This window comes from Vidua chalybeata, chromosome 16 (assembly GCF_026979565.1).
Source record: "Vidua chalybeata isolate OUT-0048 chromosome 16, bVidCha1 merged haplotype, whole genome shotgun sequence".
Classification (NCBI taxonomy): Eukaryota; Metazoa; Chordata; class Aves; order Passeriformes; family Viduidae; genus Vidua; species Vidua chalybeata.
In genome coordinates this window covers 8,271,310-8,297,538 of record NC_071545.1, presented here as the reverse complement: position 1 = coordinate 8,297,538, position 26,229 = coordinate 8,271,310, and the positions used below count along the sequence as shown (strand labels likewise).

At 44.3% G+C, this 26,229-nt stretch overlaps 1 long non-coding RNA gene across 1 annotated transcript in view; it reads left to right on the top strand.

The window, feature by feature from the left end:
- LOC128796008 (uncharacterized) overlaps window positions 1-26,229 on the top strand; it is a 113,645-nt gene that overhangs the window by 18,593 nt on the left and 68,823 nt on the right. Inside the window, exon 2 of the long non-coding RNA XR_008433698.1 lies at window positions 3,395-3,556. This is a non-coding gene — a long non-coding RNA (uncharacterized LOC128796008). The remainder of the gene's footprint in view (window positions 1-3,394; window positions 3,557-26,229) is intronic.

Genomic DNA, 26,229 nt, shown 5'->3' with positions numbered 1-26,229 from the left:
CTGTGAGCAAACCCTGCACACCATCTCCCACCTTCTGGGGATCCTGTCACTGCAGGAGTCATCTGGGAACGGATCCAGGGCTGCTCTGAAAGGGAAAGGGCTGGGAAAGCAAAGGGCTGGAGCTTTCATATTCCTGTGCTTCTCCTGCGTAGCTCCCATTGTATGAGTGAAGATCACCTCTTGACCTGCTCCTGCTGTTACCTACCAGTGGCTGTGATCCCAGGGACAGCAGGACTCACCAGAGCCAATGCTCTCATGCTCAGTCTGGGGCTGGCTGCAGCGTTTGACCCTAGGCAGTGGTGCCAGGATGACACAAAGGTGGCTCCCATGAGTCTTCTCCCCACGGTGGGCTGGTTGTGCCCCAAGAGCATGTCACTCACCCAGAGCAAGCCACGGGTATTCTTGTCCTTGCTGATGTGAAACCTCCTCCAGATGTGCTCTGCTCTGCTGATGGCTCGAGTCAGCTGTGCTGAATCCTGTCCAAAGTCTCCAGGCATCGCTTGTGCTGGGAGAGGGAACTCACTGCCCTGCCTCCCACTGCCTTTGGAGCCTCATGTGCTCCACTGATCCACTGATTTCACATTTGACAGGTTTGCTCTTTAGAGTTTCTTGTCAGTCTCCAGCAGGAGCTTGGATGCCATATGGAAAAAGCCAGAGGACATGGTAGGCATCACTTTTGTTCATTTGTGTGCTGCTTTCAGCGTGTTGGTGTAAATAAGCCTAGTAGCAATCTTGGAAATTATTGGTTGAGGTTTTTTTTGCACATCATTCTTCAGTATAGCAAGTACAGCAATGGCTTGAACAGGTCTATGTCCTTTCACCTTCATGCAGCTGGACCTTTTCATTTATTTTCAACAGAGTTGCTGGAAACATCTAAATGTTATCAGTACCCATGTCAAAACATATTTTTATAGCACGTTTCTAGACCCTTTAACTTCAACAAAGCATTGAACAGCTTTGATGGCGCCATCTCAATTATCTGTCCTCTGTGCATTCCTCTCAGCTCTCAGACACGAGCCCCGTGCTAACCATACATCATTATTAGACTGACTTCATAGCACTAATTGACACAGAATGAAATTCAGAGCAGGAAACAGAGAGACTTTAGCATTCAGTATGAACAGACTGCAAATTAGTGTTACTGCTGTAAAGGTTAACTGAGATTGAAAACTGTTCTATTGCTGCCATGTAAGCTGAATGTTTCCCTTTTTTGGGAAATACCTATGACTGGCATGTGAGGAGTGGAGGGGATGCAAAGGGAAGGAGAGCACCTGAGCTTTAATCAGAAGTGGTCATCTGAACTTCCCAGGCAGCTGTGAAACTCCTGAACTGGGAGGTCTTCAAAAAACATCCCAAATCTTGCATGGAAGGGAGTAAATGACAGCTTAGTGAGCTGCAAGTCTGGGACATCTGGAGCCAAGCCAGGGTAGAACTGAATGCCCAAGTGTACATGGGCACAATGTTTATTTCTATTTCTTACCTTTAAGTCACAGATTTGTATGACTGAAAAAAAAAAAAAAGTTGTGGAGCAAGTCTTGCCTTTCAGAAATTTGTCTAAAGTCCTCCTCCATTTTTGGCAGTTTTATGTTAAGGGTTTACTGTAAAGACCAGAAGTATCTATAGCTGAGTCCACAGAAAATGCTAATTTTGGTTTGGGATGAACAGACACTGAACATTTGCTGCTGAAAGCAGATCACAGCAGAATCATCACCTGCATTATGCAGATTTTCTCATATGATAACATGGTAATCTTTTCCATGATTACAATATTAAAATTCTTAAAACTATGTTTTACCTTCAGTAGCAGTCTACAGCAATCCAAAAACACCAATTAAAGGGTTAGCAATACATATAAGAGCTAATAAAACAGTTACTACTTACAAACAAGCTCATTAAAACAAGCTCATATATATAAAATGTATTTTTCCTCTCTGTTACTGTGGTGGCAGCTCATCCAAACCAAACACACAGCCCATGTTTTGGCTGCAAGGTGAATTTCCGTATGGCATGAGGTGTCATTTCTGCTGGCATGCACACAGAGCCAGTAAAGCCCAATATCAGAGTGCTTGTGAGAGTGCATGGCGAGGCCAGAGGCGGTCCAGCCACCCTTTAGTGCTGGCAGGAGTGTTCAGACAGAGCTGAGTGGACAGTTCACTAATGACAATGTACTGCACAACTTGTGAAAGCAGGCAAGTGCTGTGGAAAAGCCTCATCAGTTTCACTATAAATGAACCATAGAATAGAAAACGGATTACTGGTAACTAGAATAATTGGACTACAAGAAAAACTCATACAAAAAACCCTTTTCATCTTATATGAAAAAGGCTTGTGCTTCAGAAAGGCCTGTGTAAATGCTGCCTCACACCATGGACATTTAATTTTTTCCTTCTCCTGGCTCCTTGCTCATCCATCAGCTGATGTGATGCAGCAGGAGCCCTTCAGAGATTTGACCCCACTTTGTGAAATGAACCAGATCTGCTTTGCCCATCTGCAAGTTACAGTGACATGGAGAGTAGGTCTCAGTCCTGCCCCCTCATCCTTTCAGCAGAAAGTGTAAAAAGCCAGAGTACAGTCTGAACCCCTCTCACATTAAATTCCTGCTGCTGTCATGGTCTTTAGCTGCAAGTTTTTTAAGGTATTGGACTCAACATGAAAGTGGCCAAACACTCTGTAGCTTGAACTTGATAATAAAATAAATCTTGTTCATAATTTTAAGTGGAAATCTAATTCTGCATTACCTGCAGAAAACATAAATGCATTGCTGCTTCCAGCCCTTTGGCAGGTGTAATGTCCAAGAATGGACTTAGGATAGGTACTTGCAGCTCAGAAATTCATACCTAAAACTGTCTAGCCTCTTTTTCTGTCAGCTAAAAAAAGGAAAATGGTGTATGTTTCACTTAGTTTTTATTTTATTTTATTTTATTTTATTTTATTTTATTTTATTTTATTTTATTTTATTTTATTTTATTTTTGTTTTTCTTGAAATGCCTGCCAGTGCACTAATTAAGTAATTCCTATCTCAGTTTTAAGAATAATTTATAGGGAGATCCTCCTGAGTTAAATCATCTTTTGTGAAAGATTGCAATGGAAATGTCTGTCTTCACTGTGATCAGACAGCTTGACTCTGAACAGCTGCATTTCATCAAAGATGACTTCATGCCATGACTTGCTAACAGCAGCCTGTGTTGTGTCCTGTATCTGTACTATTAGCTTACCAGGAGATGGGAAAATAATATCAATATTCAGTGATGAATTTAGCACTGACATATTGCAAAACACAGATGCTGAATCTCAAAACTGTGAAATGAATGGTTCACAGGGTCTGATATTATCCCCAACATTCACAACATGTTTTGGTTTATTTCTGAATGAAAATATCTTTTTCCATTTTCAGCATCTCCCTGGTGTGGGAAGCACTGACCACGTCCAATCCTCAGCACCTAAAAGTTGTGGGGGGAGCCTTGTGCTAACAATGCCATGATTCTAATCTCGTTCATCTGGACACCTTTCCAAAGGCCTGATCCTGGCTGATCTTCACCCATGGAGAAGCTGTAAGGTACGGACAGGTGTGAGTGTGGCAGAGTTGCTCATCAGAGCAGCTGCCTCTATGTGGAATAGTCAGAGGTGGGTTTTGAGAAGCAAAGGGCTCAGCAGTATCTCAGCCCCATGTTTTGGTACAGCCACATAAGGAAATAGCAGTAAGTGGTGGAAAAGCTGAATTTTTAGAAACTCAGAGTGCTTGGAAAAGTGGTGGAGGTGGGGAAGATGAAGCCCCTCACCTTCCTGGGAGCTTTGATCTGGAGCCAGGCAGCTGATGGTGGGGCTGGTGCTGGGGAAGGGACAGGGAGCTCAGGGGGCCTGGGGAGCTCAGCAGGACACAGCCCCACGGTGCGGGGAGGTCTGCAGAGCTGACAGAAAACAGCAGCAGAGCCAAGCTGGCTGCTGGGCAGCAGGCAAGGGGAAGGTCCCTGGCAGCAGTAACACAGAAGCTGAGCCGTGCCAGGGGCTTGTCCTTCTGCAGAGGGAGCCTCCCAGTGCTGTGCTGCAGAGCAGGGCTGTGCTGGGGCTGCTGCCCCAGCCCTGGCAAGCTCTGGTGGCTCTGAACGTTTTACACCAGTGTAATGATATTGAACGAGGTACTGGTATTAAATAATTATATCAAGGTATAAGAACAGCCCCAGCACTAGCCTGTTTTCAGTGTCTTGTAACAGTTCTCTTTATTATTTCATCTAATTCCTCCTGGAGGTGGATTTAGAGGTTCTTTCTTGAAATCCAGTGTTTGCCCTGTGCTTCTTGCTTCCTTCCCAGTGCTGTGATTTACAATGTAGCTGCATGTACACTCATTACTAATAGCAGATTTGGTTTCCTGCCATGTACAAATTCTTTTGCTAAGAACCATGTAGTAACATATTCTGTCACTTTGCTTTTTGGGTCTTTAATGCATTTGCTTTCCTTCCCCTCCCTAAAGAGCAGAGGGATGAGGATTATGCACTTAAACCAGAGTGTGTGCTTAAGGCTTGTGGGTAGGAGAGGAATATGTGTATCAAATGATACACACTGAGGCCAGTGAGTATTCCCTGACTAAATAAAAGGATGCACCAAGCCCCATAAACTTCTCTCTGTAGTCACTAGGAATGACATTTCAGCAAGGCCGAGTTGTTTTCCCCACGAAAGCAGCGCCATGGAGTTGATTCATACGTGTCACCAGGAGGGAGCCCTCAAACTGTCATCCTGGCCATTCCTTACAGCTCTCCAAGTTGCTTTCCACAGCTTGCTGTAAAACACCCTCCAAAACTGGAGTTTGGCACTTGATGAAGAGTTTAGGTGGGCAGTACTGGGTTGCATATTCTGCAGCATGGGTGTGGAGCAGGTGAAGAACAGGATGGGATTGTCAGGCAGGGCTGCCTGAGGCTTTTGTCTCAGTTTAATTGCCATGGCAGGAGGATGCCATGGGGTTGCCAGAGCGTTTAGTGGCTTATGTAAATAATTCCATGCTTCAACTGTTGCTTTTAAAAACCTGTGCTATGGCCCAAAACCTGACTGTGACCCTCTAGCTGTGAGCACAGTGCCCTGAGAGACACCACACACACTGGGCTCCTGCACTTCAGCCACAGAAAAATATTGAAAATCTTTGTCCTTAAAAGAAAACTAATAATAAAAAAACCCACCATAGTTTGGGTGCAGTTTTGCCCTGAAGAGAGATTTTTAACACAGGGTGAAACTCGTTGTCCTTCAGAACCTGGTTTTGTTTACCTCATTCAGTGCTAAAATATTCATTAAAGACAGCAGAACTGCTTTGTATTATGCAAAGAAACTTCATATTAAGTGCTGTCTGTATGTGTTCAGCATATGAATACATTATATTCTTAATGCTCAGACACTGCAAATAGTTGTTGTGAAAAGGATCCCGACAACTTTCTAAAATATGTATTTGATTTAAAAAAAACCCAGCCTCAGGGATATATCACAGCTCTGGATAATTTTTATATGAAAGACTGGACAAAACTTCCTTCCAAAGTTTTTCCAGAGGAATACATTGATTGAAATGTGAGATGGACAAAACCAACCAGCTGCTGTATCTTTCCCAATAGTTGTTTTTTGTTGCTTTTACAGGCACTCCTTCTGTGCGTTTTGGTTTTGCTTTTGTGGATTATGGCCCGCCCTGCTGGGCTGGTTCTCCCTAAACGTGCTCCCCGGGCAACACCTTAGCTGCAGGCTTCCAATATGAAGGAATGCCAGGAATGTCATTCTGCTGGCATTAGCCACATTTTTCACTGAAGCAAATTAAAAATGCTTTGCAAAATGCACAGAAATGGTTTATAATTCTCAGCCTAAGAAGCTAGGGAATTCCAAATTAAAATTGGCTTTGGACATGTGTGTTGGTAAATGGCAGATTGAGCAGATGCCCTCCCACCCTGTATTTGTGTCCCACTGGCAGTGTATTTCTTGGAGCCTTTGTAGGAAAATATGTCTGATCTGCAATACATCACATTATTAGGGTGGTTTTTTTCCACCAGATTGTCATAATATTTTAGGAAGTTTGTGTTGATTTTGCTGTCAGGAAATGAAAGTGAGATTCTTGAATAAGTACAAACTAATTGGGCATAGAGATAAATCTGGTTTCTCTAACAGCAACAGTGTTAGCTCTGGAGTAACTGAGGGTAGCTGACTCCTCATGATCAGCTTTGCTTATTGTACAGAAGAGCAGAGCACCACTTGTGCAACTTAGTATCTAATATTTTCTGAAAGAGGAGTAAAAAGAAATGACCAGATAGCCACTTAATGAGGCAGTTTTTAGTCAAAATATTGTTCATCCCTTGGAACTATGCCATTCAAGTTCCCTAATTTGTTTCTTTTTGCTATTCTAATAGACAGTTATTAATACCATTATTGAGATGAAACTTGGTGAAAATTTCCTAACCATTTTTATTCATCAAATGTCCTGAGCATATTCTTCTGCCTTTTGTCATAATCTTCTACAGAGCTATTTGCAAGTGAGCTCTTTGCTATTCCCCCAATTGCTGTAACTCAATGTGATGGCTTTCAATAATGGAAAACCCTAAAATATGATAGAGTTAAACAAATTCCAGAGGAAATAATATGAAAAATATTATTTTGATCAGATGCAGATCTCAGCTTTGCTTTTACCTGTCCACTGCTGCCCTAAAAATTATTCCTTTTATGATCCAAATCAACAAAATATAAAACTCCTAAAGGGAAATTTCCTCACCTGAGGAGTGAATCAGCGTTGCTCCTTTCCATATATCTTATTAAACAGAATATCATTTAACGTCTGTTTTATGTGAGGACTTTTAAGCATACTTGGTGGCATTTAGTTTTCATTGCTACTCAGGTTAACCAGAAGGAACAAGAAGGGAGGCTGAGGTGGAGGTAAATTTGGATCAGCACAAGCCTGGCTGCTGGCTTTTGTACCCTGGTGTGTGTGCCATGGGTGTCATGGAGAGAGCAGTGTAGGTTGCTCCCTGCAGGTCTGCAGCTGCAGGTTATTCCTGGTTATGGCAAAACTTGAGTGGGAAAACTCAGGGGACACAGGTCAGTCTGTGATTTTAGGTGTGGTCTCTGTATGGGTGTGGTTACCTCCCCCCCATCTCAGGGCATCCAGGCAGCCTGTGGGGCACAGGGGTTTGCTTTGGCTCTTCAGATGAACAGACAGAATGTGAGAGCTCAGAGAAGGCTCTGGAGGCACCTTTCTTGTCTTCTCCATCTCCAAACCCCGGGGCTGCTGAGTGGCTGTGCTCGGCTCAGTGACCCTTCAGCCTGGCCTGGCAGGGGGGACACAGAATGTGCCTCTGGCAGAGGGGCACTGCCAGGGTCATGGTGCTGCTCAGTGAGGAAAATGCACCTGTGCCAGGTTAGAGGATCTGCTGCTCAGCACACGACACAAATCCAAAGACGAGGATGAATGGCCATGATTTATATTCTGCATTACTGTGGGCATGATGATTTTTGTGGAGAGAAGAGGGACCAAAACAGGTGATATGTCCAAGAAGAAAGGCTGTGCTGACAGCTGGACTGAAGCCAGGTGCATCCTTTACTGCATCAGTGGCCAAAACCAGGAGCACAAGTGCTTAACTCTGAGGGATGCTGATCTGCCCCTGCAGTGATTGCCTGTGTGATTGAAGAGAGGATGCAGATAAGCAGGCTCCCACTTGGTCCTTACCTGTGTCTGCACTCACTGCCTGACTTATGAAGTAAGCATAAAAATATTTCATAAAACTCTTTACTTACAAGGGAAAAAAAAAGGAACAAATGCTTAAAGGAAGATGGTAGAAAGAAACTATCTTCAGTCTAGGATTTCTGCTAGAATAAGCAGGGAATTATTAATTGGTATTTTGGGAGAGGTAATAAAATTTCAATGGCTAAAATTAAATCCTTATCTCTTTGGCAACAGAAACAGAAGACTACAGAGGATATATTGGGAAATGTTATACATGTTATCCAAGTTCATGTGGCCTTTCAGAGCAGGAACACTTGCCAGCTTCAGTACCAAAATTTCCAGCAGATATTTTGTTTTTGATAAATCTGAATGCTTCTCTTCCATGGCTGAAGGGTTACAGGAGGCTTTGCTGACTCCATAGGGCTGACAGGGTCCTGGAAAAGCAGAAGGAGCCCTCGGAAAGGGTGGAGAAGGGGCCATTTCTCACCACAGCCACTTATAATTTTAAGATCTGAGGGAGTATCTCAAGGTGTCAGCCCATTCCCTAGTGCATAATGGTGGTAATTGTATTTACAGTTGGATGTAGCCAGATTTGCACAGTCCTGTCAGAGATGAAGAGGCTGATGTGGTGTGACTGCCACATGGGCAGAGGTGGGAGGTGCTGTGGGGAAGCTGCAGGGGCTGCTGGAGCTCTGTAGCTGTGAAGAGTCTGCTGATGGTATCCCTGAGTGATGGCAAAGTCAGGGAGACCCTAAACACAGTTTTTCTAGATAAAGTGCACGTGGTATGTGCAAGAGAAGCTCAAACACACATATCTTTTTTTAGCTCTGATAGGGGAATGTCTGAGGATGGGTTTTGTTTGCTCTCTTGATATTTTATGATTCACATGTTAATTCCAAGCTTTGCCAAAAGCTCTGACAAATTTTGCTTTTATTAGAAATTTCCCATTTAGTTCTTCTCTTGTGCATTCACAAAGCCAGTGGTTTATAGACATAGCCTTAAGCAGTTTCTGCAGTTTGCCAGCATGTCTGCCAAACACAGGGAGCACAGGTACTGCAGGTACAGCCTTTCCCTGGGCTGTAAGGCTGCTGGCAGTGCTCCAGCCCAGCCCTGAGAGGCAGTTCCAGCCCTCTGGCTGTTTCTTTCCTGTGCTGCTGCTCTCCATCTCTGCCAGAGCCCATCTGTCCCAGACCCCTTGGTGTGCATTAACAGGTGCATCCCCCTTGTGTTTTCCTGCTGTCTCTGGAGGTACCTTTCAGTTCATAGCAACAAATCTGGACCTGCAGTTAAGTTTTGTCTTGACACCTTTGAATTTGATTTTTCGGTTGAGGTAGTGTGTAGGAGATGCTGATCTTGGCCAGATATTTGACCCAAATCACCAAAACTCAGCCTCAAGCAGCCCCTGGCTACGAGTTTAAGAACTGGGGGGCTGGTGCAGCTCGCAGCATCAATAAGTTGGTGGAGCTGCACTTCCCTGAGGTGTGTGGAGGTCCCAGCAGATGAATGTCCATCAGCCTGGCTCAGGCAAAGCTGGTTTTCCTTTATTGCTCCTAAAAGAGCCTGAAGCAAGCAGCTCAGCCATACGACACTAGGGAGACAGACACTGAATCCTTCCCAAGCAATTTTGGTCTTGCCAAGTACTCTGCTTTCGGTGAAAATGAGTATTTCCTGGGCTGGAGAACAGAGGTGAGGTGTCATTCTGGAAAGGATTTCTCGCACCTTTTTTTTTTTTTTGCATATTTTCAACTGAGTATTTTTATCTAAAATCCAGAGAGCTGGTACCAGTGTTTTTCACCAAGGAGAGATCATTCCTGATATTAGTGTTCCACGGAGCCATTGAAATATGCCCTGTGCATTGCCCTAGAAGGGATGATTAACTTCTCATTGCTTAAGGTGAAGGATTTTCCCACAGGGAATTTTCCCAGCCAGTTTGTACATGCTCCTGTATGACGTGCAGTGTGTTGTGGATGTCTTTGATCTGCTTGTTTGCAACCTTCTGTCCTGGAGGAAACTGCACTTCTGTAGTGGGAGAGTTATACAAAAATAATATGCTTTAGATGTCTTCAGCCAGAAAGACACAAGAGACCATGCCATGAATATTACTGAGACAGCAGCTTGGAACTTGGAGTAGTTCTTGCTTCAGACAATTATTCAGCCATAGGTTTTTCTGTGGCTGCAGTGATGGATGCTGCAAAGGGAAAAATACCCTTCAAACTTCATGTCCAGTTACTTGAATGAGAAGGGTAAAGAGTATTTATAAATGCTGCTGGAATTCTGAGAGAGGAGAGAGGTTTGAAGGACTGTGAATACATCTATCCTTTAATAGAGAACTGAGGTGTAAATCACAGTTGGATGAGAGCCTGTTGAAGTTTTCCCCACTGGCTCCCCCTTGCCATGAAAGGACTCTCAGTGAGTCTTGCTCCTCTCTCTGCTCTGTGATCTGTTGAATGCTTTTCTCTGTCAAGTGAAAATGGGACATCTGTAATGTGGAGGCATTCTGGCAGGCAGGGTGTCAGCAAATCTGTGTATGATGCTCTTGTAATGATGCTTTCTAGTGGGTGCAGCTTTTGTCAAATGAGCATGGACATCCATCCACGGTAATATTCCATAAATACACAATACAGCCAAATCACTGGGCAGTGCAACACATGGGCTGAAAAGGATTTTGCCTAGAGTTGAGCATTCTATTTATGATAGCTCTTTCCCAGGCCATCCTTACTTTGCTTTTATGAGCCTCAGAATGACTGGGAGAAAGTGATTGCTTCCAGTGGCCCCTGCTTTGCTCGGTGGTGCTTTGGCTTCTGGTTTTGAGCAAGCGTTGCTGTGTTGGTTGTCATCACCCTCCTATCCTTGGCACCCCATTTTGTTCTCATTATACAAGATGGTCATGATGTGCTGTGCAGTCTGGATGAGTTCTCCTCAGGTCTCTTACTGCCATATGTCTAATGGCAGATAAGCAGTATGCAGCTTGTTATCTCAACAGAGAGGCAGAGCCTGACTGCGGCCGCTGGAGCCAGGATAATCTGTGTTGGCTGAGTCTAAAGCATCACTGCAAGATTTTGGTTTCCTTAATGCACTTTCCTACAACTGAGCTGCTGGATGAGGGGAGCTGGGTTGGTTTTTGAGGTGGTGATTTGAGCAGTAGGATCAGCAGAAGGTATTTCTGAGCAGCTCTTAACTCTGGCTTTACTTTTTAACTGCAGCTGTACACTGGCACTAACTCTATTGCTGTTGTAAGGAGATGGATAGAATAACACTGGAATACTCAAGAATGCAGGGTAGGAGCTGTGCTTACCCCCTGTAGGTCTCTCTAGCTATCATCAGTTCACCAAGGGAACATGTGGTAATCTCCTAGAAGAGTACATTTCTGCCTCTCAGCTAAAACCACATTTAATCTGATCTTTTTGTGGCACACTATTACAGAATGCTGAAGTTTTCTTGTGTAGATTTGATTTGCTATTTTCACCATCTGACTGCTCTAATATGTCAGATTTACAATCTAATTATTTTACTTTACTATTAGATCCCAAATTAATTAACATTGCAGTGGTGCTGGCTCATTAGCAATATTCATTGGGGTCATCCCACACACATAAGCATATCATCAACCTAAGGACATGCATTTCCTTTTTATATTATGACATTATTCACTTGTCCTTCCTGCCTCAGTGACACTGTGTTACTTTGTAGCACCAAAAGGGCCCACTTCTCCGTCTCACTGCATATTCTCCATCATCATCATCAGTTCCCATGTGTGTTGCAGTGCTCACTTCTTTCCTGAGCCCTCTGCCTTTGCTGCTTGTGTGTAAACCATCATGCCTGATGTCTCTGCGGGAATCAGTTGATTTATTTTGCATTCAAAAGAGAGATATCTCACTGAATTCTCCTACTTTGGCAATAACTAGGTATCAATATATCAGTTGTCAGGTCAGGTCTCCTAAATAACATCTGGCTGAGTGTGCTGTTCCTCTTTTTGCTAATAAAGCCATTTTTCCTCCTATCATCTTGCAAAGTGCTAATGCTCAGAGCTTGTGTTTTCTTTATGTTGTGGCTCTGAGTCTCATTTCAAAACAAACCTCTAAGCCCCAGTTGTGATGGGATTGTCTGTCAGAGATGGTGTTTATCAAATACTGCCTCCACTCTGCAAAATATTAACCTCCAATACCTTAAAGTACTGTGTGTCTCAGACAGTTCAAGAGCCTCATGGCTGCACATCATGGTCTGAGACAGCGACAAACTCGTGTGCTGGACTCTAGATATTACCTAAAGATTTGAAAAATGTCTCTCTTTGGGAGGTTTTGACACCTCTGCCCTGTGTTAGATTAAGTGAGGAAGAGCTCTAGAGAAGTGTAGCCATCCTGGTTGTTGTAATCGCGCTGGGGTTCCCAAGGTCACCCACTCTGCACGAGCCTGCAGAAAGCCAAGCTTGCATGGCCCTGGAAGTGGCACCACTGTCCTCACCTAATTCAGACTGGGAAACAGAAAGCCAAAGACTTTCTTCTGGTTATTTCTTGCCTGCATTAGGTCACCTGCTGCAGAGAACAGGAGCCAAGTGCAGTCTGGGCTGCCCATCCTTGAGTGTGTGAGATTTGTAAACAAGCCTTTTCCCATCATAACCAGACATTTATTTGCTATAGAACAACCAGGAGTCGGGAAATGCCCCTCACCCATGGCCTGTCAGGTGTTTCTATCACTTGGCTGGGGGCTTGGGGAAGGGCTACAGGACAGGCAGCTGAGTCCTGCATAGGAAACAGGAATGGGTTGCTGAGCTTTAGATTATATCACCAATGTTTTAAGAGTTCAGCCCATCTGTCAGATAAAGGTCAAAAGGAATGGATTAAAATTTCCCAAAATAAATTTGACCTTGTCAAAACATTTTCATCTCCTTGACCTTTATTTCATCAGTGGTTTTTTGTGTTTCAAGTCACAGCCCGATTCTGAAGCCTAAGAATTTCCCAGCGATGGATTTTGTTCATTCCCATCATTTGGAACAAACACGAGGACATAGTGGCTTGTGGTGGCCTCCTGGGGAGGGAGGTCTGGACCCCATGAGTGCCTCTCAGCAGGAGCTGCTGGGCAGTGTCCTGGGACTCTGCTTTCCTGAACTGAGCAATCAGTAAGGCAGGACTGAGGCACCAGCTGGGCCTCCCCAGGGTCACAGCAGCTCCCAGAAGGGACTGCTGGGTCTGAGCAAATGTGTTTTAACAGTGGCACAACAGTAGGGAGGGTGAGACACAGACACTGGGAGTAAAAATGTGCCAACCAAAACAGGAATGTATTTTCTACCCTGCAAGGAGTGAGAAGTCTCTAGGCAGTGTAGCATAGCCCTCCCAGTGGAGCTTGAAGATGATGGTACAGGTAGTAGATACAAAGGAAAGGGCAGTGGGCAGTATTTTGGTCATGATGCTAATCAGAATTGTCCTTGCTTATCAGATCTACCCAGTAGCTGGGGTGCCTTGACCTCCTCTACCATAGCTTCCTTGGCCTGTCAATTTTGGAAATGTCAAAATTAAATTTCCCAATGACCCCATAATCAATAAAGAGGTCAGTCTCCCTCACAAATAAAAGATGCTAAGGAGAGCAGAAGCAGTTGAAGACTGTATAAAGCTCCTAAGCCCTCCATTTAGAAGAGTTTGAATTGATGTACTTTGCTATCTAAGAAGTTTCTTGCTGCAGGCACTGTATTGACATTGCCAGTATCTACTGCTTGTGCAAGGAGAATGCACCTTGAACAAGGCCTTCGAAAGTATCAGTCTGTTCAGGAGCCAGAGAGTTGGGAGCTGGAGCCAGATATCATAAAGATATTAACATTTCATTTAATTGCAAACTGCTGTCTCTTTCAATGACCAGCTCAGGAATAGGTCCAGAATTTCCACTTTCACTGAACTCTAAGACTGGAATTGTATTTAGGATTACAATTCCAGTATGCACTGATGGGCTAGAAGAGGTCTGAGGGGAAAATATATGTAAGCAATTTATTATTGTTAGAGATATCAGGGTGACACAAAGAAAAGAAAGTTACTCTAAGATTTTGGCTTCCTTTAAGGGGAGACGTATATGTAATAAACAGAGAAAAAAAATTCTTGAGCCTTTAAAACATGCAAAAAAAAGCACCCAGATCCCTAATATACCTCAGTGCATGTCTGTAAATGGTTCACTGCAGTTGTCCTTCAAAGTTCCCAGGCTGGGATTGCAAACAATTTGGAAACCAATTATTTAGAGAGAGGAAAGAAAGGGTATAGCATCTGAAAGTGTAATAAATCCTTTGGAGCTTGATCTGGGGTGGAGGAAATAGTTGGGAATGTCTCCAGGTCAAAACAAATCTAACAGGATTTTGATTTAGCAAGACCCAAACCCTGCTGGCCCTACTGCCAATTCATTAATTGTAGCTACCTAGTGCCATTGCACTGCTCTCCTCTGGGAGTGTGCCTGTTGTGAGGCTCATGGGATTGGGATTACAGTGTCCTGGGTCATTGGTATGCACTTTAATTGTACAGTTGTTGGATCTCGAAATGAGAAGAACGGCAAAACCTCTGTTTAACTAGAATTAATTTCTTTATATGAAAGGGAGAGAGACTTCATTTGATTAATTTAAGTCTGCTTCCTGCCTTTCATTAGCAAATAAAAGCTTCTTTGTGTGCCGGGGTGGGGGATATTGAGGTAGGGAGAGGGAGATCAAAGGCTGCTGCTTTCTGCCGGGTGATTCTCCGGATCAAGCCCGCAGGAAGCAGCCAGGACTGGAACTGCTGCGAGGGGACTCAGACACAGATTGGGGCTGGCAGGTTTGTGCTCCAGGCTCCATGAGAAGTCTTAGTCAGAAACTATTTTTGTTTAAAGCATTTCTCACCCTCTGCATTATTCAAGACTTGAGGCCTTTTGCAGAGTCCCTCCGGCTTCCCCCTGCACACAAAGGCCCATCTGTGCCCTGGCTGCCGGCCACTGCGGATGGCCAGGGGAGCTTCCGTCCTTCCAGCCCACAGAGCAAACCCAAAAAGTAGAAAGAGGCCTTGGCACTGATGAGTCCTGATGTTGGGGACAGTGCAGATTTGCCCCAGCGTTTTACCACTGCCTTATGGGGTTGCAAATGTCTGCAGGAGTCTCAAAACCTTTGTGTTTTGGAGGAAGCTGGATCCAAATTTATACCAAAGTTACATCTGGGAAATGCAATATGAAGTTAGACCAAGACAGTGGTTTTTTATTTATTTTTCTTCTTTTTGCTCAGGACAACGTTACCTGCAAGAAGCATCATGCTTTTCCTAGAGAAGTCACTCATCTTGGTGTGCTTTGTTAGTTTTAGAAGAACGAAGTTTCTGTTACATTATGCAGACTGAGTGGTTTATACAGACATGAATGTCCATTTATTGTCCCAGAAGGACGTTCAAGACTATTTTCTAAATGGTAGTTAAAGAAAGCAAGAATTTCTCTGAGATTTCTTGTGCTTTTGAAGAGAGGAGGCCCTATGTCCCATGGATGGTGCAGAACACAGTGAGAATTGCACCAGAGCCAGTCACCAGACTGGAATATTGCTGTTCTTGACAGTGTCCTTAGGACAAAAACCCTTGGGTACTCATGTTGGTTAGGCAGACAGCATAAAGATGTTGGTTTTAATGATGGGGTTTCTTAATTCTGTCACAGATGTAAAGGTCACGTGAAACATGCACTGAAGGAAATGATAGAGTGCTCTTAGCCTTTCCCTCCTCTAAATCCCAAGTGTCCATCCCTGGACACCATGGGCAGAAAGGAAGACTGAAGCAGGGAAATGCTGAGCAGCTCTTGAAAGCCACAAGACCCTTGCTGAACGTTGTTTCTGGACATTGCTGCTCTCTGGCAGAGCACATTCTCACACTGCCCTTTGGCGTTTGGGGTTGCTTTGCTTGGTCCTTAGCCCTGAATATCTGTGATCTGAAAGCCTCTGTGGGGTGAAGAGGATCAGAAACAACACTGTGCAGTAGTGTTAAAAGAGATGCTTTATAAAGCACACATAAGGGAACAGGGATCTTGCACTGAATCATTTCTACAGAAAGGAAAGTTGTGTACTGAACCCTCTTGACTTGAGTGTGAGTCACAGCCTCCCAGCCACACTCTGGTCAGGAGAAGGGGAGTGCTGGCCTCACAGCAGTGACTCTCAGTTCAGAATGATCAACTGCTTCTTGAAAGTCTTCTGGAGATGAGTCACAGCTCTCCCTTTGCTCTGCAGCCTGTGAGCAGAGCCATGTGATGGGGCAAGAGAGTGACGGTGTTGGCTTCCTTCATGGAGCATCAGGCTTTTGCTGTGGATGAAACTTGCCAGTCTCTTGTAGAGCTGTGCAGCCTGTCAGCATGACAAACACTGTCTCCTGTCATTTTGTTGAAAAGAAAAAAAAAATTGAATGGAAAAAAATCTAATGTGATTTTACAATTTCAAACTGTGACAGTACCCAATATTTTTTTTATTTTTAATGAGCTGTTAACTCTCTATCAGAAGATGAATGCAGTGGATCCTAAAGATGGTGGAGATGTGTCCCTGCAGCCTGCTGTGCTCTGCAGGACTTCCATGACTTGTGGCTGCAGGGTGGGGGCCACTTGGGCATGTCCCTCAGGTGGGGTAACTCAATATTCTGTCAGTATCAATGCTGCTCTAGAGGGAGGCTGGTCACCAGCACATCAGGGCAGGTGTTATGGGCACTGGGGCTGCTCTGAGCTGCTGCTGAGCCCTCCTGTGATATCAGCAAGGGTACCACTGTGTGTAGCTTGTCAGACACAGGGGGCATTAGAAACCTTAGATGGAGTAAAGATGATCCTTCAAATACACTGGGCCATGAGTAAATTTTGAGTAAGTGGGTGGTGCTGTAAAGAAAAAAAAGATAGTGGTCAGAATGGGAGAGCAGAGTTTCTAAAGGCTCCAACACATCTGGAAGTCTGAAAAAGATTGAGCAGCATTTTCCTCTGCATTTGTATGTGCTGAGCTCTGCCACAGAGGAAGATGGCCAGAGGGAATGTTTCCTGGAGTGATAGCCCTGATGCACTTCACATGTTTGAATAATGCTAGAGTAGAACAGAACCTGGTCTGGGGCAGAGATTTTGGGGATGCCATCCTAACATGGCACATCTCAGAGAGGCCGATTTTTAACTGAAGGATGTGGAAGATGTGTGGAGCTGCAGCAGAAGCGATGAGTGACTGAGGTTGAAGCATCTATCTGGAAATTTTGGCAGGACTCATGGAGTTTGTGATGAAAGACTGGATTAGGACTGGGATATGGAACAAACCAGCCTGAGATGATCTGTTGGAAGATCTTGAATTAACAGTTAACGTGTGGTGTGACATTCAGCTTGCTGTGGAGCACAAGCAGCTGGTGTGACCTCTCCACTGGGCAGGTGACCCAGCAGACACACGGGTGAGTGTCAGCAAAGCTCAGGGGCCCTGCAGAGAGGAGGTGGTGTGGAGGATCCTGCAGCACTCAGGGTCACAGCCTGCAGAAACTGCTGCCTGCTGGCTGCAACAGAAGCATTTCAAGCAGCATTGTGGTGTTGCATGGGAGATGACAGCCTGAGCTGCACAGGATAATCCGTCAGATTAATATTATCACTGCAGCAGAAGATGAATGGGCTGAGAACCTGAAAAGGAAAGGGACACGGACTGAATTTAAATTGAAAATGGATACACGGTCCCATGTATTATCAGAGACAAAAATTGTACTACTGAGAAGGGAGTCATATGGGGTGGAAGGTGAGCAGGTAAAACTCTTTGGTTTTTGGGGATCAGCTAAAGGAATGTGAGCTGAAGGAGGCAAGGGTAAATAACTGAAAAAGATTTTGCCATGATAACATCTGGGAAAAGTACTTGTTATCGTATTTGAGTATATTCAAGTCCTTGGTGTTTTTAAATCTGGGAGTTAGTTCACTGAAAGGTCAGCGACTGAGTTGGTGAGAGGGAATTTAAGGATGTCTCCAGGGAATGAGAAAGTCTCAACAGAACACGCCTAGAGCTGAGAAAGCCCTGCTGCCTGGAGCCATGTCTCAACAACCTTTCCCTTCTGCTGTGGCAGGAATGAAAAGATGAGCTGAATTTCTACTGTTGGTGTCAGATACTGAAAATAAGTGTGTTCACTTTGGCTTTTATTGGTTATAGCAGGGGAGAAAAATGGAATATTTAGCTAGTGCTGAAAGAGGTAAATTAAAAGTGAAAACTCTCTACTGCTGCTGAAAAACCTGAATTGCTGGCTTGAGAGGAAGCAAAGCAGAAAGGGCTGCTGTGGGCAGTGTTGCTTTATCTCCCTTGCACCAAGCAGCGTGTTCAGCACTGCCATACCTGCAGCAGAGCACCAGGACCATTGAGCCTCTCCTCCCGGAGGTGGAAGCTTGGTGTGTACCCCGTGGGTCTCTGGGGTACACACTTCACAGGATGGGATCTGGAAGGGCTTGCAGGGAGCTCTGAGAGTCAGGTCAGCAGAACTGGCTATTCTTGCTCTGTAAAAGCCTCGAGACCTGGATGTGTGCAGTGCTTTTAAAAGCAAGGGGAGTCCCAGGCTGTTGCAGAATGAGCAGCATGTGCAGGCTGAGTGTTTGTTAGAGGAACGAGTGGCAGTGTGTGCCTGGGTGCCCTTCCCATCTCACAGAGCTGTGTGGGTTCAGAAGGGACACAAGCAAGAACTGTAGCATGTTACACAGGGCAGATTGGATCAGAGAGCTCTGCAAGAGGGAGCGGCAGCCCCAGAGACAGGGATGCTGCAGCACATGATGTTCTTGGGCTTTGTTTCCCTGCAGGAATGGGGACCAGAGTTCAGTTATTTATGTCCTTGCTGGAATGTATTGGAAGGCAGTCATCATAAAGGCAGGGGGATTCTCAGAGATGTAAAATCCCAGTAAAATGTTCTGCTCTTTCCATCTTTGAAGGAAGCAGGGACAGAGTGAGCTCACATATGCAAATCAGGATGAATTTAGTGACAGGTGAATTAGCCAGGCTTGCTGTGGAGAGGAGCTGCTCATGGCTTGTCACGGAAAAGATGTGATTTCCTCTCACACTGCTCATCTGAGTGCTTGGACAGGGTGTGAGAGGGAGGATTACATTTTCTTTCTCCTTTTTTTGGGTTTTAATTATTTAAATTTTTTAGCACAAGTGAATGGGAAATACATTTATTTCCAGAAATGTGTTTGCAGGAACTCCTAGGAGGCATTGCAAACACTCAGGCATTCCAGCACACCCCACAAAGAATAAATGGGGAATTGATAGTTGTAAGCAGACTGTAGGTCTGAATAATCGTCCTCCCAAATTCTCTCCAGGGAATGCTGTTAAAGTCTGAACATTGTGGGAGGAGAACTAGGATTTATTTGGTGAAGATTCACTTACCATAAATAAATAAAAATAAATAAGTAGGCTAAATTAGTAATGAATAGTTCAGCCAGCTCTAATGATAAATAAACACACTGAATTGTAATGAAAATACTAAAGCCTGTTTGAACTGGAGCTAGAAATCCAAGGAGAAATAACTGTGTGGCACTTAAATTAGCACTCACCATAAAATATAAATATAGTATATAAAATATAGATTTTTTTTTTTTTTTTTTACCTCATGAGATTTTAAAGATTCATCTGTTCCCTGTGTTTGGAAGGCTCGAACTAGACACTATTCAGTGCTATAGAGTGACATAAATCACTAAAGAATTATAAAATCCCTTGATGTATGCTCTTGGACAGTAACTATATTTGTAGAGGCTCTCATGGGGGTGCATTTATACTGATAGGAGGCTGTTTTAAATTCATACAGCTATCTCCATATAAAGCATTTTTATAGGATTTTCCACACTATGGGGGGTTGTGTGACTTTAATTATACAACTCAGACTCTATTGGTAAAACTTATAGGCAAAGATAAGCCCTTTAGCAAGGCAGACTCCTGCACTTGAACTTAAAAGAAAATAATTTTCTTCTTGTGAGTTCCCCTAAGAACAGCTGGAAAAATCAATATCTGCAGTGGCAGGCGGGAGAGGCTGTGTTTGCAGGCAGCCCAGGGAGTGTGGGGAGCCAGCCTTGCCTGGGCTCCGAGCCCGTGGGGCTGGCCTGGCTCCCCTCGGAGTGGCTCGAGGCTGCTGAAGGGCCACCGAGCACTAATCAGCCTTTTGTGGCCACTTTAGAGCATTTATTAAACTCTGCAGAGCTGCACTGGAGCTGCAAACTGTGGAGTGAGTCAAAGACTTTAAAGTAGCTTGAATAAAACCGTGCAGTCGAGGCAGAGAAAAGCAACATGGAAACAGAGCTCTCCAAAACGGAGTATTTCCTTTGGAGGAAGTGCAGCTGCCCTTTTAGTGAGGGAAACCCCTCAGGTGATGGGGTAAGACTGGCTGCAGGCCTGCAGCTGTGGCTGATGGGCTGGGGATGACCAGCAGTGCTCGTGTTTAGGTCTCATTGGCTTTTTGACCAAGAGAAACCAAGAGGCCCTGTGGCACTGGAGCTCAAGGGGCAGCTGGAGACTGATATCAGTTTCCCGGTGGTGGAAAGAAATATCTCAGTGTGCAGACTGGCAATTATGTGCCTCTGAGGGTGTGGCCAGTTTCTGGCAGTGATGTGGAAAAGAGCTCTCAGGAGTGAAGATTCAGTAGTTCACTTGATAAAAATAGGATTATCTCCATCCCTAAGTTCAGCAAAGCAGCTTTTAGCAGAATATATCTGTGCTCTCTGACTGCATTACACAACAAAAAGAATATAAGAACTTAGAAGAAATTAGTAAGGTATGTAGTATCCCAATGTGAACTGAAAATGAAAAAAAAAGAGAGAGCTTTTTGCTTTATTATAATAACATGGAGCAGAGTGAAAGAATGGCTCTGCATATGAAATAGAGTTAGGAGGATAATCAACCCAAACCTCTTATGAGCCTACAATAGAGGTACCAACACTGGAGGCAGGTGAGAGAGTTAATAAATTAAGGTGCAACTAAAATAGATTCGTGGTCATTTAACAATGTGTCAGGGCTCCTAGAGAAATGAGTATAATGTATTTAAATCTAACATGCAACCAACTTTAAACAGGAAAGAATAAGGGAAGGAGAAAATGAGAGAAGATTTATTGCAGCAAGCAGCTGAGGTTAACTTGCTTTCACAGGAGAACAGGAGAAGAAAATGGCACACACATGCCTGGAGGTGGCTGTAGCACTTCCACCTTCCTTCAGTAGGAAGAAAAACACATTGAGGAAGTATCTGAATACCCTTAAGATGTGTTGTTCAAGTGCCTAGGAATGTCCAGATGGGATTTCTCATCTTGAATACTCCCAGAGCAGTCACTTTCTGCTGAAGCCAACAACCTCACTCAAGCCATGAGGACCAACCCCAGCCCTCCCACTCCAAGTATCAGCTCTGGGACTTGGCTGCCCAGCCAGCACCCACACGGGTTTGAGGACTTTTTGTTTGGTTGGTTGTTTTTTTGGTGGGCAGGTAGAATAAGCCTGAGCCATCGATTCATGTACTTTTGGCTCCCCCTGCATTGTTTTCAGCTTTGAGAAGTCGCTGTGTGTCTTGGGTTTGCTATCGAAGGATGATAATCTTCAACCCACCTCAGGCAGGACAGATGGGAGCCCATCTCTGTCTGCAGACCCTGGCTGGGTACTTTCAGAGAACTATATACAGCAGTATAAATAGTTACTTGAAAGCTCTGCCCTAAAGGAAGTGGGGAGAATTCACCTGTGCAGGTGTTCAGGATGGTTTCAGGTTGGCTGTGGGAAGGGCTGGCTGGGTGCTGGGAATGCTGTGGGAGATGTTTGTGGGCAGAAGCCCCTTTTTGCTGCAGGAGCAGCCATGGGCTGAGCCCTCTCTGAGCACAAAGCTTTGCCTTGCAGAGTTCCAGCACACTGTCACTGCTGTGCTGAAGGGTGAAGTCACGCAGCCTTTCCCTTCTCCTCCCAGGAGCTGTTGCACATGGGTCACCTCTGTGGTGGCCCAGCCCCACCTGAGAGCCTCTGCCCTGCCAGGGCACCCTGAGCAAGGCATGGAGCCAGCCCACCCTGCTGCAGGGTTAGTCCTCATGCCTCCCCCGGGCTGCTTTGCAGTGGAACGTTTCTCATTCTGGCTTCATTCTCTGCTCTGTGAAACAGGAACTGGGAGAGCACACAGGACCCTTGCTCCTGCACTTTTTCTCCTCCATCTCCCCTCCATGCAGGACTGTACCAGCTCTAATGCTGTTTGTGGTGAGGAAAAAAGGGAATAATTCTATTTCTTACAGTGATATTACTTTCTCTGCTCCTCTGAAAGCATGTGTTTGCCTAAACATGCTCCTAAGAGCTGCATTTTAAATTATATATAAGTGAATACTATAAAAGAAAACCTCTCTTTTTTTTTCTTGATTTTAAGGGATTAAAATAGAGACATTAATTTCAACATTTAATGGTTTTACTGTGGTGAAGTTCACAACCCTTCCATGTTCATTTTTTGTGACTTGCTTAGCACTTAATTGTCAGTGCTGTTCACTGAAACAGCACATTGCAAGAGAGCAGGCTCCTAGATGACATGGATGATTTATAAATACTTTATACAGCAGGACAACAATTTGTTTGGTTATTTCCAGAGGCTGAGCCACTAACAGTTACATTAGAGAGACAAAAAGGACTGAACTTGTGCTCAAGAAGGGCTGCTTTGGGCTGTTACCGTAATGAATCTACTATTGCTAGATAAAAATAGATAAAAAGTTTGAGCTTCAGGCTTTGTCTGCTTCAAAGATACCTTAGAAAAATGAAAAATACCTTAGAAAAATGAAATATAAGGTCTTGCATCCTCTAAAGTTGATGTAAAACTTCACTGATGTCAGCAGCGCCAGTGTGAGGCTTGGGAATAGTTACAGTGTGAGAAATATTCTTGTTCTTTGCTTTATGAATCAAATGTTTGATTTAAATTTATAAATGTACTTTATAAATCCCTGGTTTAAATTTCTTATTTGAGGCAATAAGTTATCTATGTCATAGAGCTAAGTCTAAAAAGAAACATAAAGGAGAAACAGATGTAAACAAACGTAAGCCTGATCCTGCTGCGAGATCTCAGCGACCAGACTGGGATCCCTGGGCCAGCCAGTGGCCCCTGCACACTGGGATCCACCTGTGTGGATCTCAGCAGAGTCAGTTTTGCTGCCAAACCCAGCAAAAACACGTCTAGATCATGTTCCAGTGGTGCTGCAAATCTTCTCCTCTGAGTGAGTTTAGCAGGAGCCGTGGTGCCCGGGATGGCAGCTCACGGCTCTGTCCAGGCAGGTGAGTTACTTTGAGTTTGAAAATAACCTTTGTAGTTAAGCTGTGAGTGTAACTATACAAGAGACTTGTAGGGGAGAATTTTGTCTTGATTTCTGTTACTCTGTCCAGATGTAGCTTCTGGAGGTGAGTGCCAGACACTGGCTGACCCTTTGCAAATCCTGGGAGGTTTCCATGTTGCAAAGAGCAGAGCTTGCTGCAACATCTGGGAGAATCTGCAGTGTTACTCTCTACAACAGGGCAAAATTAACACAGTTGCAATTATAAAAATACCCCTTTCACAATTCCTGCCATTTCCAGTCCCTCACTGGACTGGAGTTACTGACTTACTGCAGTAGAACTTCATCAGGATGCAGGACAGGTTTACAGAGGCCTTTTCCCTCCCGTTCCATCATCCCTGAAACTGCTGCAGATCTTCCCAGCAGCTCTGCTGGGTTTGTTTGTTTATTTACCTTCCATTATCCTCCTTGTTCCCCATACTTTGAGGTCAGTAGATGACCAGCAGATCTGCCCAATTTATTCCTGTGTATGACAAAAGAGACCTGGGTCAACCAATGAGCCGTGAACTTCTATTTCTACTTCGCTGGGGTTGTATGCCCATGATCTGCACACTGCCAGTCATCCACCATATTGATGAGATTAGCTGCTAATTAAAAACCCAGCCAAGCCAGGCAGAGGAAGATGACTCAATTAGCAGAATGTCACTGAATCTAATTTACTTTGCTTATCACAGACTTATTCTCTAATGAATTAGAAACGAAGAGCAGGACACCTTCAGAGGGAGATCGAGGGGCTTAAAGGCTTAAATGCTTTCTAACCCCTTTGTGCTCATGGTTTGGGTTGCAGGGAGTGTGCTGATACTGCTAATCACCCACCCGAGGGCTGCTTCCCAACACCTGTGTCCTGAGGGAGCGTATCCAGGGAAGCCCTGCTGCTGCTGGCTATTTCATGTGACAGGCACTGATTAGGTCAGACCTTCTTTTCTTTATAAACCTACATGTACTTATAAGCCAGGAGCAAGCAGGGGCTTTGGATGGCACATCACTGGAATTGTGCTCAGGGATGATCTCTGTGATTGTGGAACTGACACTGAATGTGCTGTTTGGCCAATGAGAGTATGAGGGATTTCCTGGAAACAAAAGCATGTCAGAAATAGACATTTCCCACTGTAATGAGTATTTTAAGGCACTTCTCAATGCTTTTCTCATTTCAAATATGATGTTTGGATGATTAACAATTAGAATAACGTATTTTACTGGAGCTCTTTGGAAGTACTTTAAGAGAGCATTGGACAGATGCACAGCTGAATTTGTATGTTAAGTGGAGACTATAAACCATTATCTCTGCTGCTGACTTCATAGTAGATAACAGAGCATATTATGGCTGATTTAAGTGAGGATATTACTGGGCTCTGAGTTTTTAATCTGATCTGCATGACAAAGCCCACATGGCTTCATGAGCCTTACAGGGCTCACGGGGAGCGTGTGGAGGTCTGGATGTGCTGGTCATGCCACGGGATCAGGGCTGGAGGCTGGGAGTTTGTTACTGCCACTGAGCCTGTGTAACACTGATCAATAGCTGGCCTTTCTAGCCTGGGTTGGCAAAGAAAAACCACTGGACCAAACCATCTCATTCTCACAACTTTGTTCAAGTAATAATCAATATAGCACAAAATATGAAGATTTTAAAGCTTCTAAAGCTATTTGGGAATCTCTCTCCAGAGACTTAATCCACACTGGCTTCTCTAGCAGTCCAGGGACTTGTCTGGAAACTGCCATAGGCTGTAAGCTCTTCTGCAAGCACGTATGTATATGTTGATTGCAGGAGGAAGGGCAGAGATGGTCATGAGAATGGATGGGATGGGAATCCTTCTCTATCTCTGTCCTGAATCTGTTACCAAGGTATGAGAAACGTTGGTTCAGTGACAGTAACTGTCCCTAAAATTCACCAGTTTCACTAAATTTATAATGCAGTTACTGCACAGAAGAAAAAAAAATTTAAATGTAGATTACTGTGCAGAGATGGACACAAGTATTTCGCAGTTTTACATTTTACACATCCTGCTAAATGTCCTGCCATTTTCAATCCCTAGTTCCTTGTTTCTTTCCCCAGTAGTTCTCCATTTTACAGAAACCAATTTCTTTAGCAACATGCAGTCATTAGACAGTGCTTGTCTACCACATCTGGGTGCAACAAGCCATTTCACAGAGATTTCACCATTCCAAACACACCTCTATAAACAGTCCTGGAGGAAACAAAACTCAATAAGATATTCTTATTAAGTTAATAATGACAAGGAAGTCTTCCTCTCCACTGAGTCACTGGAGTTTAAGTGCCAGCAGATACCTTGCCATGTTCAAATGCTGTCCACAGCTCTTGGTAAGTGGGAATTTTGGACACGTGCAGTTACTGAGATCACAGCCCTGAGCCTCCTGTTAAATTAATTGAAATATATAAATTTATGATGAGGTGATTGATATTAACAGTTATTAATTCCATTCTAACTCTGCTGTTAATATGGTCATTATCCTTGTTATCAGTTGTTAGCTTTGTTTGTTATCTGGAGAACAGTGTCCATACACATTGTTCCTCTCAGGCATACAAGCTACAAAGCCCAGCTCAAAGACCCTACAGGGTCAGAACCAGATCTGATCTCCTCCCAGTGAGCAGAGATTATTCCCTAAGTGTTTCTGGTGACTTTCTTGAGGGAAAATGTTGTGAATTCCACAGTGGCATTCCAGTCTGGCTCCAAGAAGAATAAGATAGGCAGTGAAAGAGATTTAATAGTCATTTATTTTTCTTTTGGGTTTGGCAGCTGCGGAGGCTGGGACTTTCCTGGTTTCTGTCAGTGAGCAATTTCTCACAGGTTTGGAGCAAGGATTACAAAATTCAGATAACTTTAGCATGGCTCTGTTGTTGTAACTTTGGAGCTGGTGTAGTGTTAAGTAGAAGTGTTAACACAAAGAGGTGGGAGTGAACAGAAGTGGTAGAAAAAGCTGGGGAGCTCCTCAGGGATAACCGCAGTGCTGTGAAACAGAGGGAACAAGAGAAGTTGAAGGATCAGCAAAATCAGCAAAACTTATGCCAGCAAAGATGAGTCTGGACTGGAAATGTGAGGAAGCCTGCAGGAAGATGTGCTGGCTGATGGCTGGGCTGTGGCTGGCTGCTGCAGGGGATGTGCCACAGCAGAGGAAGGAGAGGTACTTTATAGGCAGGTGTAAATGTCTGAACACCTATCAGCTAAGAACAAAAGAAAGATGTGATTCAAAGCCAGTGGTATTAGAGGAACTGGTGGTTTTACACAGTGTAAGTCTCAGGGAGGGACAGATCAAAGGGGAGGGGATCCCAG